Source organism: Sebastes umbrosus, chromosome 11, assembly GCF_015220745.1.
Source record: "Sebastes umbrosus isolate fSebUmb1 chromosome 11, fSebUmb1.pri, whole genome shotgun sequence".
Taxonomy (NCBI): domain Eukaryota; kingdom Metazoa; phylum Chordata; class Actinopteri; order Perciformes; family Sebastidae; genus Sebastes; species Sebastes umbrosus.
This window is the reverse complement of record NC_051279.1, coordinates 5,732,598-5,750,457: the sequence shown is the minus strand read 5'-3', so window position 1 is coordinate 5,750,457 and position 17,860 is coordinate 5,732,598. Positions and strand designations below refer to the sequence as shown.

The window sequence follows — 17,860 nt, the reverse complement described above, 5'->3', positions numbered from 1 at the left end:
GAAAACACAGACAACTCCCAAACCGGACAACGCCGTGGTAGCGACCTGTCAATCATAAGGTAGCCACGCCCTAAAGCATCCCCTGCTTTATGGTCTATTTGACTCTAAATGGGACCATAATTTACTAAATGAACATCATGCTGTATTGAAGAAGACTTGAAACTAGCGATTGAGACCATAAACTCATGTTTACAATGTTTACTGAGGTAATAAATCAAGTGAGAAGTAGGCTCATTTTCTCATAGACTTCTATACAATCAGACTTCTTTTAGCAACCAGAGGAGTCGCCCCCTGCTGGCTGTTAGAAAGAATGCAAGATTAAAGCACTTCCGCTTTGGCTTCACTTTTCAGAACAAGAGGTTGCCCACTATTGAGAAGTGGTGGATTTGTTCGCTTCCTCTTCACCTTTTCAGGATAATGTGAAGCACATAAATATTCTACACATATTAACTTTAAGTAATAGGCTGTTAATAATTAAACCTCTGAGCTACCTTTTACATTTTCGATGCATTTGTTTTTCAAATGCATCATTGTAAGGCACAAAGAGAGAGAGTAGAACCCTAAACATACCCATAATCCAATGCAGGACCACAAATGGTTGTTATCTCTCTGTCAACACCAACATTGACACACCAATGAGTGCACATGCTGAATTTAAAGGCCCGAAAGAGATTTATTGGGCAGCACCTTCGTGATGTTTCTGCTACGTTTAGCTCCAGATTAATAGGGACGTTACACTCAGGTTGCTGCGGCACAACATCGGCAGGTCTGGCTCGTGCAGGGGAGTCCTAAGTGCCTACCCATGAGCCCTTGGGACTGCGCAGTAAATCAAACAGGAAATGCAGCAGAAAGCCTAATAAAGTTATTCTAATGATAGCAATCTCCGCGGTATCACCCTGATGTGAATCGGAAACTTCTCTCTCTCTCTCTTTTCTGCTGCGCTGCTTGGTGAAAGCCAAACATTTTCAAAAAAAATAAAAACCTGGTTTCTCAACCTCTAAATGTGGAGAAGCGGAAACAGAAGGTTAGAGGTGTGGAAATTAATAACATTAATCAGTGAGTTGCTTTACCTCCGCTCTTGCTCCTTCTGGTTTTGAGGAGAAGATTAAACATGAACCAACTCAGGAGGGATTGAAACCGTCCTTCTGATCACATTAATTCTGTAACATCACGCTCACATGATTATGGATGCTGATTTCTGGAAAAAAAAAGTGGCACATGCCCTTGTCTTATCCTGATTAATAACAACTTCTAATTTTCAGTATGATGCCCAACATTTTCAGTCAGGTGAGTGCTGTAACTCCAGCGCAGATACAGGCCTCATCTCGTGAGCTGCAAACCTTTAACTGGTTTTACATTCCAGGTCTTTGTATTTATGTTCTGGCTGCACTTTTATTCTGTCTCAGACATAACAGCTTTAGTTTGAAGTTTTTTAGGCAGACACAACAACACAGCCGTGGCTCCGCAGCGCTCAGACCTTCCACCTCTTTACGATTCAAGCATCTCAGGCGTAATGTTGTGAAACGGACAGATGGATCTACTGAGCGTCCAAAGAATCCTGTTATCTTCAAAGTTTGTGCCAGAGCGTCTAGTCCATTCACTCGGCGGCGTGTTTAATATGAGACACTACAGGCAAAAACCTTGGTTTTCATACACCAGTCAATTTTGAGATTTTGGACTAGTTTGCTTCCATTCAATGTCTTCTTTCAGACAACTGGAAAGAAAACACCCCAAATACATATTTACATGTTTTTTTACTACACTTATTTTTGTCTGTGGCACAGACTGTATATAAAGATGGATGACGCATCTCCACTTCCTCTGACTATACAGAAGTGAAGCCAAAATATCCCGGATAAGGGAGCTGCCATCGTGAGATTTTGACGTCATTTGGAGCCAGAGTCTGCACAGTAGTGATCGGGTGGTGGAGCCATGGTATCGAAGTCATCCGCCCGAACCAATCGCGAGCCGAGCGCGGCCGCAGCTTTTCAGCGAGAGAGACTCACAGCTGTCAATCATCATGTCTCACCCCCTTTTTATAGCATCAAATAATCAAATAAAACCAAAAATGAACACTTGAACATACATCAGCATGATAAAAACTAACTAAAATGACAGAAACCATCTTTGAGAAAAACTTATTTGACGTTTACTTTGATGTTTTTAGTTTGGCTCATGTCCCATCCACTAACATGGAGGAGGCGGGATTTATGACCTATACTGCAGCCGGCCACCAGGGGGCGATCCAGATGTTTTGGCTTCACTTTTGGGGAGCTGTCATGTCATCCATCTTTATGTACAGTCTATGGTCTATAGATTTCTCCTAAATCCGCCAAAAGTTAGCATTAGATAATGCCTCATTTGCATATTAAAACATGAAATTTCGGAAAACTTGTAATACAAAACATAATTGCCTTAATGCATGACCTTAATGGATGACATGCCCTTAAAGCCACAGACATAGATTTCTCTATGAATATTTTGGGGGTTTTAAATGTATTTTTGTGAGCCCAGTGGAAGAAGATTGTTGCAATCAATTTTAAAAAGCATTGATTTTAGTTTGTGGATAGCAGAAGAAGAATCAGTCCAGATGAGCTAATATATTAATAAATGTAGTCCCTTCAACGCTGCAGCCTGCAGTGAGCGGGAGAGTAAAAGCATCACAGTGAAAATCAACTCATCTCTATTTATTGAGTCTGCGGCCTGTTGTGCATTTTCTAGGAATTTAGCTGAAGTGGCCTCTTGTTATTTGAAGTACTAATTGAACCCATTTTCCTTTTCCAAACCTGTCTTACCACTTTCATTTTAAAGCAATAACTCATCGATGAACAACACCACTCAGCAGACGCCACTTGTCACAATGGTTCCACTTATGCATTGACCAAAACAGACTCAACAGTGAAAGTTGCATCACAGATTTTTCAGGCCGTTGGCGCGTCAAAGTGCCTCGCCACTTATCGGTCTGAATTGTGTTTAATATATTCAGTTTGAGGCTGTGTTTTTAAAAGCAGAGAGCTGAAAGCGTCCCAGCAGATAAACTGGTGGGTTTAAGGTGTGCGTTTTCACAAAATATGGCAGTTCTCCACAAAACTCTCCTTGGAGGTTTTCCACGCTGAGGCCTCTCCAATAAAATTCCCAAACAAGAAGGAGAAGAGTCTTTGTCTTTGATATTCCTAAATGTCCTTAAACCGTGTAGAACCTTAGCAATATTTGAACCGTATTGAACTTAATTCGGTGGATTTAAGTAAAGCGTGCTCGCATCTGTGTCACTGTTTGTAGATGTGAGTTGTGATCTTTCAATCATGGGGATGCTGATCCAGGAGAAGTTGACACGTCCTGGTCGGCAATCTGCATGGGAGCTGAGGTGCGGATATTTCATTCAGGCACTTCTTTCCTCTGATCATAATTGCACGGCGACAGATGGGCAATGGTGGAGCACGCAAGTATACAGCGTGCATAGAAATGTGCTCATAGCTCTGAACAGAAACAGCTTTAAAGCAGTCAGGTGTGTTTTTTTTTTTTTACACCTTTCTTGGCTACGTAACACCTACTTCTTCACAACGGGAACAGAGTAGCATAAAAATGGTCATAAGTTTCAGGAGAGATGCAACTTTGAGACGTGAATAGTTGTAAATCTTTCCTGTTACAGGTGAATGATGGAAATCGTGGCCGTTTTTGAATCAGAGAGCTTCTCTACCAAGATAATGGAGCCGTTGCAAGGCCTCTTGCCACCTTTCCCTCCTCGACAAGTAAGCATCAAGAGAAAAAAGGGGGAACGGAGAAGAAGCAGTTAAATTGCCTTAACAGCTGTGCAGGGTATGAATAACTCGTTAGCTGTGTGCATTTTAAGTCATCAAATCCCGAACCCCCCCCACCTACCCCTCATTTGCAAAGGGGACAGGAGGGAGGTGCTAATTAAAGTGATAAAGAGAACAAATCTTATCAAATCTGGTGCTGGATTTTTTTTTTTACAGGGTGGGGTGGAGGTGTCGGGGTGTGTGTAGAAAAAAAAAATCCAGGGTTACATCTGTATTCTCAAACACTCAGGGAAGGTGCTATTTCATGTTTAATTAATTAAGCAGTCTCTTTAATTGTATCTTGACAAATGTGATGCCAATTAGATAGTGAGGAGAAATTGTTTATTGCTAATTAATGGTTGATTTCAGGGGAAAATAAGTTAAATCCTCAGGTATCATACCTTTTCCTACAACTGTTACAACGCATAAATGAGCATCTATACCTCCGACTCTGCATTACCACCCAACTTATCGTTGGATGAATGGAAACATGTAACGGGAGAAAAAGAGGAAAAGAAGCTCTCTGGTTCCTTTGCAAACGCATGTTGTGCACCAAGCATCGGTCAAACCACCAGATCGTTCTGTTAATAAATTGTAGTGGAGATCCCAACGTTTTCACCTTGAATCTGAGTATAGAAAGCAGTGGGCAACTCTGGGTCTGAAAAGTGAAGCCAATGCTGAAGTGCCTTAAACTTGCATTCTTTCTAATAGCCAGCAGGGGGCGACGACTCTGGTTGCAAAAATAAGTCTGATTGTATAGAAGTCTATGGGACAGCGTTGTCCGGTCTGGGTCTCCGTTGTAAAACTTTGTTTTGAGTTTATGAAAGTTGAAGGTCCAGTGTGTAGGATCTGGTGGTATCTAACGGCGAGGTTAGAAAATTGCAACCGACTAAAGCCTCTCCCGTGTGCTAAGTGTGTTGGAGAGCTACAGTGGCCGATGCGAAAACGCAAATGGCCCTCTCTCTAGAGCCAATGGTGCAGAGTCAGTGCATCGTGTGTGTGTGTGTATGTAGGAACTGAGTGGTGAAGCAAGAGAGAGAGAGAGAGAGAGGTGACGACGGGAGCAAGTAACGTTATCGACTCAGGAAAAGTTAACAGAGTTTGGTTTGTCCGTTCTGGGCTACCGTAGAAACATGGCGGACTCTGTGATGAGGACCCGCTCCCTATGTAGATATAAACGGCTCATTCTAAGGTAACGAAATCACAACGATTCTTATTATCAGGTGATTTAAGATGCATGACACATGTAGACTATTGTCACGCGATATATGTCTGCAGCCTAAAAACTGTCTTGAAGATTTTCTCTCACCATAGCTTTAATAAAGGGTTCAATCAAGCAAATAAAACATACTATCACATAGTGTGGAACATCAAGACTTGATGGGAATATTGAAAAGGAAAACAGAATTGGATTGAGTTGGATGAACCCCAGCTAGGGTTGGGTTGGCATTTGGTTTGTCAGCTCCAGTGTGCCATAGATGTTTGTGCAGCAGAGCTCCTTGTGGCCAGTAGAGATATAGCAACACATCAAAAGCAGAAACACATTGAGATACAGTTGAGATGAGTTTGTTTTAATGACACTGGTGACATAAATACACACAAGCTAATGTTCAGCCAGTTATCAGACTGAACATGGCTTCAAGGTGCTCCTCCAATCCACCTACGTAAGAGGGAGCAAATGAGAGCACCGCCACCGACTGAAGAGCAGCAAGAGCCCGCTGGCTTCTTCTGTGTTCAGCTATGATGCACCTGCTAGTTTAAGATGCTGACGCTAGACCAGGGGTCAGCGACCTTTACTATCTAAAGAGACATTTTAGGCCAAAATAAACAAACAAAAATCTGTCTGGAGCCGCAAAACATTTGATCATTGTGATGAAGGTAACACAGTTTATAGTCTAAGTATATATTATATAAGTCTAATGCAGTGAGGGCCAAAGACACAATGTACTACGGAGTATTAGGACCACATTGAGGGAAAAACATCTGAGATTTACAGAATAAAGTCAGAATATTACAAGAATAAAGACATAACTTTAGGATAAAAAAAGTCGTAATATTACGAGAATAAAGTCTTTACAAGAAAAAAAGTCGTAATATTACGAGAATAAAGTCTTTACAAGAAAAAAAGTCGTAATATTACGAGAATAAAGTCTTTACTTTACAAGAAAAAAAGTCGTAACTTTACGAGAATAAAGTCATAACTTTGTGAGAAAAAAGTAGTTATATTACAAGAAGAAAGTCATAACTTTACGAGAAAAAAGTCATATTACGAGAATAAAGTCATAACTTTAGGATAAAAAAGTTGTAATACGAGAATAAAGTAATAACTTTAGGATTAAAAAAAGTCATATTACGAGAATAAAGTCATAACTTTAGGATAAAAAAGTTGTAATACGAGAATAAAGTAATAACTTTAGGATTAAAAAAAGTCGTAATACGAGAATAAAGTAATAACTTTAGGATTAAAAAAAGTCGTAATACGAGAATAAAGTCATAACTTTACGAGAAAAAAAGTCATTGCGAGAATAAAGTTAGAACTTTATGAGAAAAAAAGTTGTAATATGAGAATAAAGTCATAACTTTAGGATAAAAAAAGTCGTAATATTACGAGAATAAAGTCATATTTTTACGAGGAAAAAAGGCGTAATATTATAGGAATGAAGTCATAACTTTACGAGAAAAAAAGTCATATTACGAGAATAAAGTCATAACTTTACGAGAAAAAAGTTGTAATATTGCGATAATAAAAATTTCCATAGTAAGTTAGGCTATTAAAAGTTCTGAACATTCTATCAGATACGAACGGCAAAAAGTTACGTTAATTCTGATAATAAATGTTATTGTTGTTAGTCATATAATATATAATTTAAAAGCTCTTTATGTGCTCTTTATGCTGGAACTATCCATAGGCACATCAGATCAATATGAAGTTAGTTATAAGGGCATTTGGAGAGGCATTAAGAATTTGCCCCATTGCAGCCTTGCAGAGGTCAAAGGTCAAATTCTCTTGACCTCAGTGTCATGACAATGTGACTGATGGATATATTATAGTCTAAGCTTTACAACGATATATGACTTCATGATATTTTGTGTTGGTTACCCTCTTTTATACTGGATGGGTCGAAAAAATGTCAACATTTTAACGATGAAGGGATGAAGAAAGCAGTGATAGCACATAGAAAGCTACCATTGCTGCAATGCTATCATGCATTTTCCAACATTAGGGACATTGACCTTTAAAAATAATCACTATGAGTCTTGATCCCTCCAAAGTGGCACGACGGCCAAATTTTGGGGGTCTGGATCATGGACTAATCATGTTTCTTCTCTCATCTATAGATGTTGTCGGATTTCGGGGCGTAAAACCAGTGACGTTTAAGAGGTAAGATGGAGACTTTTGATAACATGTCAGAGGGAGGAGTGGGCTTTTCCTCTCATTACTGGACTATGCGATGAAAAAAAAGACCCTGAGTTGACTGATGTTGTGAAAACGACCCCTCGCAACGCCACTTACACCTGTCACGACATGCTTAATGGACTCACAGGCCCACTGAGCAGTGTGGTGGCTGACTGAGGCTATAGTGGAGGCAAACGGGCGACTACTATTACTAGGGGCTGCAGCCAGTGTTGGAAGAAGTACTCAGTTTTTTTTTAGCACATTGTAAAAATACTCTGTTACAAGTAAAAGTCTTGCATTCCACATTTTACTTAAATAAAAGTACAAACGTTTAAGCATCAATATATACTTAAAGCACCAAAAGTACTCATTATGCAGAATGTCCCATTTCAGAATCATATATATCACTGGATTGTAATTATTGATGCATTAATGTGTTCATCGCTAATGTTGCAGCTGGTAAAGGTGGATTAACTACTTTATATACTGCTGTGTAGCTTATCCTATAATAATACATCATGATTATTATAGGGCTGACCCAAATACTTTGAAGCTTCGACCGTTGCCATGGTATTCGACCTCAAAATCACTAATCGAATGCTTCGCTTTTTTAATTATTTAAAAAAAAAAATTATACAACTATGTAATAATAATGTATAAGTCCCAAAGTAGCCCATGAAACAAGGAATAATCCCACAACAGTATTGATTATTTATATTCAACATTATTTATTATTAGTTATTCTCAGATGGCTATTGCTGTTTGTTGTGTGTAGAGGTGTGTGTGTGTACAGTACTGTAGCAGCGGCGCTGTCCCGAGCACTGAAGCGGGGGAGAATGAGACAGACAGAAGAACATGTCAGCCTGCCGCGCTGCTCCGCGAAGCTTCGAATACCTTCGAATATTTCTCATCGAAGCTGCGTGTCTCAGTTTATAAAACGCTACGCTTCCTTCAGCGCTCTCAAGCGCTCCCAGCTGAGTGTTTTTCAGAAGAGCGCCTGGCGTTTTCAGCTGGGAAAAAACGCTTTGGTGGACACATTTGGGGCCTCCACAGCAATGTGTGAAAATTAATTTTCCTCTCTGAGATAGGGCTGCAATTAATCGAATATTAATCGTGATCATGATTTTGGCCTCCCATAATTAAATGCTTAAATTACATGATCGACTGCGATATTGACGTTCAAAATGCGTGCTCCATTCATAGAAATCGCCGCAGAATATCAAATCAAGTGCTTCGTAAACTAACGGCCATTAGGGGGCGATTAAGATGTTTTGGCTTCCCTTTTGGGAAGCTGTCATGCCGCTGCACGCGCACCCTGCAACAGCAGCCCGTGGAAGACTTTCCGTAGAAGACTAATACTGTATATTACTTGTTTTGCCTGTCTGAATGCACTGAATTCAGGTGAAGAAGAACATTATTTTAAGTCTTATTTTGATGCTGATTTGTTAATTAGATGGAATGTAGCCTAGCACAACGTGAAATTGAAAGCAGCGCTCTGTTGATTTAATTTTGGATGAAAAATATTTGTACCATGTGATTTATATTTTGCTTCTATAGGAGACGCACTGTGAGTAATAATTTGATGCAAATATTTGTACATTAGCATGTAGAACAACATGGAAGTGAAAGCAGTGCTCTGTCTATTTAAATGTGTAGGTGCATAAAGCCAATTTGTCCCTAAAAGCAATAAATAATCATGATCTCAATATTGTTTCGGACCACAGACGCTCCACAAAAGAATGGCCCGGTTGGTTCAGCCCATGTTTGAGAGGGACTCAACCTGAAAATGCACAACTGAGTTGAAGGACATTGTTCTCAGGAGGTTCAGCGGCATCACTCGCCGCCTGCAACTCTTCTAAAAGTAAGCCATGTGTCTAATTCACTTTTTGATGCCAGCCTTGGTTTTCATGATTATTACGCAAAATGTTGAATGATTTCTGTGTCTGTCTGAATTTATTCGGTACAAGTGGAGTGTGTAGTCCCAAGTCTTGAGTTTCAAGTCCTAAACAAGTCATAATGTGCTCCTCATCAAATGTAATGCCATTTGTGTCTCCGTCTGTAATTTTTAACCCACATGTTTTGCGTACTGCATTTATTTTTTTGTTGACCACCGCATAGTTTTTGTACACAAAGGAAATTATCTTTGGTGTAATTTTTTTTCCAACTGGCGCTCGGTAACGTAACGTTAGTTCTTCATGGTTCTCTCCAGCAATTTGATTGAATGGATTGGTTCAAACAAAATGGATCTGGGCAATTAAGCGTGGACTTGCTGGGAATGAATAGTGTTAATGTTAGTTGATTCAGGATATTAATTGATTCTTAGCACACTTTTTAAATATACATACTTTTAAATCTTTGGCCTTCAGGGAAGGTATCAAGTATTCAAGTCAAAAGGATCGAGTCCAAGTGAAGTCCCAAGTCATTGGAGTCCAAGTCCAGCTGCAAGTTATTTTTTAATTTGTCAAGTTTAAATTAATCAAATTTGTGACTCGAGTCTGACTTGAGTCCAAATCATGTGACTGGAGTCCACACCTCTGGTGCACAATGCTGTGTGTGTGTGAACGAGGGATACTTAGCAGCATGTTTTGGAAGTGGAGCTGGGTTGGGGTGTTGGTTGCTGACGGCAAACTCATATTATCAAGTATTTAGTAGCCTACATAGATTGAGTTCTCAGACGGCAGCGGTTTGTGCCCCCCTCTGGTTTCTAGCTCTACTTTCATGGTGACTTGTCTGATATTGTAGATTCTAGTAGCTCTTTTGTGTCCTCTAATTGAATCACCTAATGACTGAGGACCTGCAGCTGTGATGGTGGGTTGGGTCAGCCATATAAATACAAATGCCACACAGCAGCCTGATGAAGGCTTGAGGCTTCAACGGTCATGCCAAAATGTTTGTTATCCTCATTTTGCAAATAGAAAAATGTCTAGTACAGGGTCTGAAATTAACTTTTTTCACCACCTGCCAATGTGGCAGGCAACTGGCAAGTATTTCTTTTTGTCTGCCACTCAGAAATGTTTTCTGCCACTTTTGAAATCTATTCGCTAAATGAAGGAATTTTAGATATTAATATCAATGTCTGATATTATATTTTATATTTGATTTCACACAAAAAACATTGATGCATGTTAAATTACAGTGTTCAAATTACACCGTAGCTTCTGGGGGAGCCTAATTTTTCATGGGTGAGAAGGTACTGTACACTGTACTGTACTTTGTTATTGTCATCTACAGTGGTTATTTGCATAAATTACATTTCAAATTATTAGGAAATAAATTATGTATGTATTTAAATATTTACTTTTATTTAAAAAATTCTTGGCATTAGTAGTTCTGTTATAAGCTGCTCAGAGCTAGTGTTAGGACGTTAAACAGGTCATATTTCTCTCTCTAATATGTATTTTATATCTCTGTGAAAACATCTCCTTCAAACAGCTGGATTTATTCAAGTTTCTCGCCTAAATCAAAATTTTATGAGATTACATTTGAACACATCATCATAACGTTATAATTTACCTTCGCCCAGTATTCATTTAACCAAGCAGGACTGTGCTGCCCTCCGGCTTCTAACGAGTAACATTACTAACTCTCCTCCTGTTGATTTCAACATGGATTTGTTGTTCACAGTGTCGCATTATCAAAGAATAAAATAGGGTGCACCTCTCAGGTTTAGTAACGCCATGCTTTTGAATGCCTTTTTTTTATTTTTTTCCCCCATGGCTCCAACCCAAAACAAACAGAAACATGACACAGCGTGCATATGGCGCTACGTCATGGTGCAACTGTTGGAAATCACCAATACAGAGGAATCGATAGCCATGGAGGCATGAGATGCCTAGGATTTGGACGACTAGGAACCGGTTCTCAATGGGAGCGTTTCTCTATACCCGTCCCTAGCATTTTCACTGCCTGCCACAGTGGCGGATGGCCTGACGATATTACCCGCCACTACCAACAATTTACCTGTGTTTGGTCGGTGGTGGGTGCTAATTTCAGACCCTGGTCTAGTAGTAGTAAAGCCTTTAGGTCAGTTTTCTCCTACTTTTGTTTTACAAACAGACACATACTGTATGTTTGAACTCCAAGAAGCTGCCACTTAAGCAGACAGAGGAACCCAGCAATGTTTCAGAGCCTGTGTCTGACAGGGGTTGTGGTTTGGATTTTCAGAAATTAGATTGTTAATTACTCATAGATTTTTTACATTTTTAAGCAAGTTTTGAGACCATCACATCACAAATCATCAATTTGTTTAATCAACCTGCAACAGGGATTTTAATCTTTGTTTCAGTTTCTTCGTCTAAAAAAACAAAATCTGTTGTCATGTGTCACTCATGAGACTAATACTAAAACAGGCCTGACCTCTGCGTGCTCTCCAATTTTCACAGCATTCAGATCGCACAACCCCGCTGCACTGAAGTCATAGAAATGCCTTTTGTTCCTCAACACTTCCTCCCATTGAAATCACTTGAGAATTATCATTTTTCTCAGGGAATACAGTCTGCCGTCATCTTTCAATTATCGTATGCCAAAGTGAATTAGTCCTCTTAAAATAGCAACATGACACACTACGAGAGTGTCGCCGTCTCTTTGGCGCCTGCGACAGAGCAACTTTTCTGTGTTGGGCTGGTAGGAACATTTCCTAATGTGTCACGTCGCTGGTTGATTTAAGTTGAGTAGGAGAGCTCTGGTTGAACACAGTCATAATGAAAGTACAAGCTGAACAGAACTCTCATGGTCAACAGGAATATCATTCAGTCCTATATGTGTTTAATTTATGGGCGTTGGGTGCTTAATTGTGTTGAGAGGGGCCTTCCAGACTAAATCTATTCTGCATATAATCAGAAATTTACAACTTTTCCATCTCTGGCGCCGTCCAAAGAAGAAGCATGCTGGGGAATGGGGACGAGGAAAGCTTGCGTGAATTTTAATTGCGCTCGCAGCAACTGCAGTGACATACACCAGCGTTCCCTAAGGTATAAAAATTTAAAATCAACTGAGTAAAAAAGAAAGTTGTCTTAAATGGGGTGGAGGAGTGGAGAGGGGGGCGGGGGGGGGGAGATGCAATGGCATATCCAAATGAAGAGAGAGAGAGACTGAGGGACTAAATTCCCCAAAGATGGTTTATTATTCCATGCTAAAATGAAGCAGGAGCAAGGAGTGGTAGTCAGCGATGCGTCAGAGTTGCTCTTTGAAGACATTAAAAAGCTGAACGCACAACAAAGACCAGATGTTCCAACATGCCTTATTTATGCACCCATCAGCCTGCTTCCCATGTCCACAAAACACCAGCATATTTCTGCCTTTTAAACTCGCACACAGCACACCCTGAAAGAGCGGAGCGCTGCCTTTCAGTGATTTCGCTATGTGTGCGGAGTGTGTGTCTGTCATCTGGAATTGTGGGACAATCAGCGAACATTCCCGGCTTGGCTGCAATCATCTCCAGTTGAAGTTTAACGAGATGGAAACTGATACAGAGTTCTCCTCTGTAGGCGATAGATGCTCAAACACTCTACTCGGTATCGATGGAGTGTGTATGCTGCATCATTGAAAGGCTGCACTCCTTAACATTTTTGCACAAAATCATATCTTGACCCAAATACATGCACACAACATTCAAGTGCATGCACCCCTACACACATGCGTTGATATTTTGCATATGCACAAGTGAACAGACATGTAAAGCACGTATAGCAAACACACCGCACATCATGTCCTCTGCGAGAGCTGCTGTGTAAAATCATCAACAGTATATCGCCTGGATTTTACTCCGAAACGCCACAGACAGGAGGAAGAGATCCTTAAACAAAAATCTGTTCAGTTCAATTAAAAAACAGGGAGCTATCTGCTCCGGTGCGGGAGGGGGAATCGAGGAAACAAAGAGTGCTAAATTGATGGCACCACAATAAAAACTATTAGCTGGGGAGTCGACAGATGCTGATGTGCCGGTCTCCTTTCCAGGGATTATTATTTATTTACACTTCTCAATCACAGCCTCCCAGATGCCAGCCCGGACTCTGGCGTGGCACGCACACCCGGAGGGAGGGGGTGGAAGAGGGGGAGGAGGAGGAGGAGGTGGAGGAGGAGGAGGGAACTCTGGGTAATAGAGTAGGCTGGTGAAGAGATGGTGTTGTGTTCTTCCTTGTAAAAGGGTCACGAGGTGAAACGTTGCTTTGACGGAAATGTCTGAGAAGAGCTTTAGTCGTGTGCCAGCCACAAATCGACATCTAAAATATACCTGATGTGGGTGTTTTTTTTTTTTTCTTCTCCTCCATCCTTCGGAAGATTCCTAATCGCCAGTGTACTAATAGGCCTGCGCGCATCTGTCACTTAGAAGCAAATTGCTTCATTTAAAGACAAAAAAACCTGCACACAGAATGTATCCAATCTTGCAAAAGATTGGTTATACAAAAGCAGGGGAATGCGGACTCTGAGGTCATTGTGACTTAATTTGATTTTGTTCAGCATCTGAAGACAACACGTATTAAGCTGTCTAATGATTGAGCTCCGATTAGACGGCAGCCATTCATAGAAACACTGCTCGGAGACACTCAGTCAGCTTATATCCATTTCTTTTCTCAGTTCATCCCCTCCTCTGCCTGCTCCTCCCTGCTCTCTTCCCCAAAGCAGCAGTTGAAGACGCTGATTTGGATTTGTCAGACTTGATGGAGGGTGTTTTTTTTTTCTTCCCTTCACAGACGCCTGTCCTTGCCTCTTCTCTGGCCTGGAGAGTGTCTGAGATGTGTGCCCAGCGACGCTCAGTATGCACGTTGCCTCTCTCTTTCTCTCTCTACACCCCTGAAAAACATCTTTATTCAGCTTCTTCGCTAATGTCTGCGGCACAGGCATCAACATGCTTTGTGCGAAATGAATTACTGCTAATTAAAAATCAACAGAAATGAGCATGCAACACTCTGTGCCCCATTAATATTTTAACCAGCAGCAGCAGTAATTAAAGCCGCACTAATTTTTTCCCTCTCTCGCTCAGCATCCACAAACCAGTCAATAAATTACATCAAAAAGTACAGGTGTGTTTCCCTGTCAGAGCTGTAATATCATGATAAATCGACATCATCCCTCATAGTTAACGGTCTCACCTCCCCTATTCGCCGACGACTCACTACTTGCTGTTATCTTTGCCAGTGTAAATGGGAGGAGGGCGCCGAGGCCTCTTGTTTCACTAGAACACGCAGGTGTCTCAGTGTGTCTCATTTGCAGGTAGCAAATGGATGCTAAGAGCACCATTAATGGAGATGTGTTTTTTCACTTTTCGCTGGGTGTTTATAAAAGACTTGTCTGAAAGAGAAATCTGATGTTTCATTCATGGCTTCGCCCTCGGGCAATAAGTGTTATCACCGAGCGCTGCTGCTACGCCCTTGGATCTGAAATGTTAGGTATCGTTTTCTCAGATCATGGCGTTTTGATTTAGTGCAACAGCTCTCTGTGCAACTTAAGCACAACAACTCTGCCAGTTCACTTAATCAGTCATTCTGACGGGGGACTTGAAATAGAACTGAGACGATGAATACGGGAGGTGAATTCAGGCTGGAAGGGCCAGAAGTGAGGAATTTTTCTCACCCTATTGATTTTGATATCTGGATGTGTTGTTGGTTATTGGAGGGTTTGGGAAACTGAACATGTTCTTGTTTTACCCTCCTCCATATTACAACCTCAGGTCCACCTAAGCATCTGACTGACTTGACATACAGTATTATCTCACTCTGACTCTTCTGGACAAATTTTTTTTGTCCATCCAGCAGCTGTGCTGAAGCTTTCCGTCCAAATCCCATTCAGCAGCTGCTAAATGCACCCTGTGGTGAGTAGGGACGATACCAGAAATATAGTAGTCGATACCAATATTAGTGAAATTCCACGATTCTCGATACCAATTCGATACCACGGTAAAGAACAATGAATCCCATGTACTTCAACAATCACTCCTTTATTACCGTTTGCATACTGGTTTTTGTTAGGACGTTAAACGGGTCATAATTCCCTCTCTATTATCTATTTTATAGATAAAACTACATTTTACAAGATTACATTTGAACACATCATGATAACGTTTGAATTTTTCCAAATTAATTTTTACAGAATAGAGCCTGAACACACCATAATGTAAATCTATTGTGGTCTATCTATATGTTCATATCGGCTAGTTAATGTTAGCTGTTAGCAGCCGGTGAGCAGCACAGTCCTGCAAGGAGCTAACAGCTAACGTTAATTAGCCGATTTGAACACAGATTTGTTGTTCGCAATGTAGTATTGTCAGGGAAAAAATGTATGTTGATTGTGAGTTTACTGCGTCTCAAACAAATTTTCTATCGTCCCCGGGACGTCATTAGTCTCAAGCCCAAGTCTCAATGATTTGGCGACATCTAGCGCTGAGGTTGCAGATTGCAACCAACTGAAACTTCTCCCGTCTGCCAAGCGTGTAGGAGAACTACGGTGGTCGACGTAAAAATGTGAAAACATGAATGGCCCTATCTAGAGCCAGCATTTGGTTTGTCCATTCTGGGCTACTGTCGATTAAAAACGGCTCATTCTAAGGTAACAAAAACACAACATTTCTTATTATTTTCAAGTGATTGTACACTAAAGAAAACATTCTTATTAATATTATATTCCATGCTACACACTGTTCCTTGGAATATAAATGGAAAGTTGATCTACATTAGTGCAAACTCCATCTGCTGCTAAAGATCATGTGACATAATGGAAAATGTTCAGAACAGCTTTGTTTTTATTCAACAAAAACATGATGAAAATTAAAGATGCTTCAGGTTTTGACAGCAAAGACAGTGAAAACACTGTTAACTTTCATGTTGACGATTAAAACGCACGGCTAAAGAAGACATGCCAACACTAGTGTAAATATTAATTTCACTGGTGTTTATATTTCTGAGCCGTGGTCGATTAATAAGTAGATTGATGCACGCTCCAGGGTTTTAAAGTCAGCAGAGAGTAAATAGGTTGATTTTCTACGTGCCTAACTGCCTCTAAACAGAAAATAATTCTCCTCTCGTCGTGAGCGTTTGAGTGGTGCTCTACTATTTTTAAGCCGGCGTTGTGACCTCTGTCTGTTTCTCTGTTTCCACCAGATAATTTCAATTAATCGCCTTGACTTTAGGTTGTGAGTGGATGTGACTTTTCTGCTGTAACTGCTCGTCTGCTGATTTAGGTTTTGACTAAATCTCTCTAATGGTGGAGCAAGACTCCATCAGTCCATTTCAGTGTGTGTTTGTGCTTGTGTGTGTGTCCGTGTGCTAAATGCATGCATGTGTGTGTTTATGCAGTACGTGCTCACACGTCTTTGTGCTCATAGTGGCAGAAAGTTGAGATCAGTGCTTGTAAAATGCATCTGATGTTTGTTTAATGTGAGTTGTTATATTGCGGAACATGTCTTGATACACACACAGTATTTGTTGTTTCTGTATGTAAACCATGTATGTTTTTTAGGGATTTCGATGTCGTCTTATTGACTGATTTTCATTTAAATAAATCTCTGTTAAGTTGCCATCTATCACCGAATGAGGCAACACAATGGTGATGGTCTATGGTGATGCCTATGGTCCATTGATGAAAGCGATCACTGTTTGGATCTCTTTCACTTATCATCAGGTGCTGCCAAAGAGAACCAATCGAACATCTTTGTAACTTTAACAGGCTGGTTCATCATTATTTTTATTTTTAGGTTTTCATATCATTCTGTAGCTTCCCCCTGTTGTTCCTTGTGTATTAACATCCGAGCATTACAACTTTGGTCAAAGTATGCATGTTTTAGCATTAAAATGTTATTTTCCCAAGCCCTTTACATGTGACCTGACGTAGATTTCTGCATGATGACGTCGCCACATATACAGTATACATGTAATTTTATTCATAGTCAGTGTGTATTACCTACAATAACATACAGTAGATGGTAGTTGGCATGCTCCCAGTTTGAAGAAGTAGACAGGAGTAGTTAGCTGTTAGCTGTATTTTTTATTTCTTGGTCTGCGAGTTAAAAGTACTGTTTTTGTTAACGGAGTCTAGTGGGTTTGAATAGAGCGACATAACGACTTCAGTTCTCCGTTGGAAGACGGTCTGATGGCGAGGTGAAGTGGATATTGATTTTGTCCATAGACGCTTTATCTTGCCGTCAGACAGACAGACCTTTCTGACGGGGATCTGAATTGCTTGCGTTATATGGCTCTCTTCAAAGCCACCAGACTCCATTCACAAAAACAGTAATTTTACCTCGCAGAGCCCAGGAGTATACATACAACCCCACAAAAAATCGGAACTAAACCTTTTAATTATTTCCAAAATTCGTTGACTCAGCTAGTGCTTCACATTATATTATAACCTTATTGATTAGCTTACCGTGGTAACCTGCATCACTGCTTTTTGCTAACAGCTGAGAAGGCGTTTCCATTTGTAAAACACGGAAAAGAGCGAAGATGGAGTCGACCTTTTAAATAAAAGCAGGAATACAATGACGTAAAAATACTCCATTACAAGTAAAAACACTGCATTCAAAATCCTACTTAAGTCGAAGTACATGAGTATTATCAGCAAAAATGCACTTAAAGTATCAAAAGTAAAAGTACTTATTCGGCAGAAAAATGGCCACTGATACATTAGTATTGTTATTACATATAATATTATTAGATTGTTACTGATGCATTAA

General features: G+C 40.3%; 1 long non-coding RNA gene across 2 annotated transcripts in view; it reads left to right on the top strand.

The window, feature by feature from the left end:
* The window catches only part of LOC119496449, a 128,686-nt gene that overhangs the window by 707 nt on the left and 110,119 nt on the right, over positions 1-17,860 (top strand). For both annotated transcript variants that reach the window (XR_005208714.1, XR_005208713.1), the window contains exons 2-3: positions 7,137-7,179; positions 8,919-9,055. This is a non-coding gene — a long non-coding RNA (uncharacterized LOC119496449). The remainder of the gene's footprint in view (positions 1-7,136; positions 7,180-8,918; positions 9,056-17,860) is intronic.